The following is a 2,023-nucleotide window of genomic DNA, read 5'->3' as shown; positions in this document are numbered from 1 at the left end:
GGCTGTTCTATCGATTTGCATATTACACTTTTATTATTATAGATCACCAGGTGGCAGCGGGGAGGGCTGGCCATAGGCCTGGACCTACTACAGGATGAGATACAGAAGGACGCTTGCAGGTAATCAGGACTTTGGTTAAACCCGTTTTAAAGGACACGTTGGGGCTCAGGTGTGTGTAGGTGGGAATTGGGGGTGGCTGACACCAGTCACCAGAGTCCTCAAGGCTGACGTTTATCTAAGAAGCACCCTTGGTGCTATCGCCGGGTTCGATATGTGCCCAGGACTAAGTCCAGTGGCTTCAGGAGACAATACATGGAAACAGCCACTCAGAGCCGTCACACATGAAAAATGCAGAGAAAAACACTGGAATCATGTCAGGCTTTGAAACTTCTAATTACAGGTGAGTGGCCATTATGTTATTGGAACAGCCATTATAACTGAAAGGTACAATTTGAGATAATATATGTGAGGACATTAATACACCATCAGATTTTTACAGCAAGAGCATCACAATGCATCCAATTTCAAATTAAAGGTTACCTCCTGGATTTTTTCTCCATGAGTGGCCTCTGTTTTTAAGCAGAACATGCAGGTGAACTAATGGCATCATTTCTCAAAAAATAAATTTGCGATACTTTTCGGTTGGGCATTTTTCACTACCATTAAAAGTCTCCAAGTCTTTAACGTTTTAGGAAAATAACCAAAGGCAAAATTATCCATCGGTACATTCTCCACATGGCCGCCACCCCTAAATTACTTTTGGAACCGAAATAGAGCTGTGGCCTGGGAAATCCAGAGGGAGGCAGCATAGAAATTATCTTTATTTACACCTGGAATTTGCATTTAAATGGAAATGCGGTGGATGCTTCCGAGGGCACCCACCCTCAGAGTTCAGTAGCGTGAGGAAAGGCGAGGGACAGGGTACCCAGAGAATGCCGTCCTGGATGCTGCCACCTGGTCACTCGGGGTCGCACCTGATATCCCGGAGCCTCGGGCCCTCAGAATCCCATCTCCTGTGTGACTGTCGCGAGGATAGTGTTGATGGACAAAAGGCAGACAGAGGGGAGGCCCAGGAGGGGACACAGCCATCAGCCCAGAGCGCTGGGGGCAGAAGCGCCTTCCCCCGGGGACAGCTCCCTCCGGCCACACCCCCGGCCTCACAGATGGCAGGTGGTAGGGCACTTCCGCCGCCAAAACTACAGGAGCCAATTCGCCCAGATAAATCGATTATTCATTAACTGTTTTATTTCTGTGCAATCGATTGGTTCTGTTTCTGTGTAGGACTCTGACTAATACAAGGGCACATTAACCAGAACATAGAAATAGAACCAGGCCTCAGGGGTGGGACTAAGAAATCCTCCTCTTCCTCCCCGCCACCTCCTCTCACTCCCACTGCTCGCTCCTGCGTGACAGAATTCTTTCACTGGTGGGAATAATTAAATGGGGCTCAGTCCACTGATTTGTACATTTTTAACTGGGGCGCGGGCAGATAGTGACGGCATAAACAGCCATGCAGCCGTGCCCCTCACCAGTAAGCTCACTCTTTTTGAAACAAACACATTGAAACTGAGAAATGTTTGTTCTCAAAACTTTTAAGAGGGGGAGGCTGCGTTTTAGCCACAGTCGGATAAAAATAGTCTGTAGAAGGGGCCAACGTCGGGGGCCAGGCCTCTGGGACTCACGTACTCTCCGAACGTGGCCTTCCCTCCGCACGTGGCGTTCCATTTCCCAACACCGTTAACAGGCAATATGGCAACGCGACAGAAACACCCTCAGAGCCTGAGAGCTCCTAATGCACACATAACGGCGGCGCAAATTAGCTGGATTATTCATCCAGGTGCCGTGCCAAGCAGCACGATCCAGGCAGGAATTCCTTACAGGGTTAGTTCAATTTTCAAAAACGAGAACTGACAGTTCCAAGGCTTCCCCGGGAACACGCACCCCCGTCTGCCAGGCCGAGGCGACTGTGGGTCCGCGAACATCCCGGGCTCCCCCAACGTCTCTCACAGGAGGCCGAACAGCT

Source organism: Myotis lucifugus, unplaced genomic scaffold (genome assembly GCF_000147115.1).
Source record: "Myotis lucifugus unplaced genomic scaffold, Myoluc2.0 scaffold_374, whole genome shotgun sequence".
Classification (NCBI taxonomy): Eukaryota; Metazoa; Chordata; class Mammalia; order Chiroptera; family Vespertilionidae; genus Myotis; species Myotis lucifugus.
The sequence above is the reverse complement of the archived record's forward strand: the minus strand, read 5'-3'. Positions refer to the sequence as shown.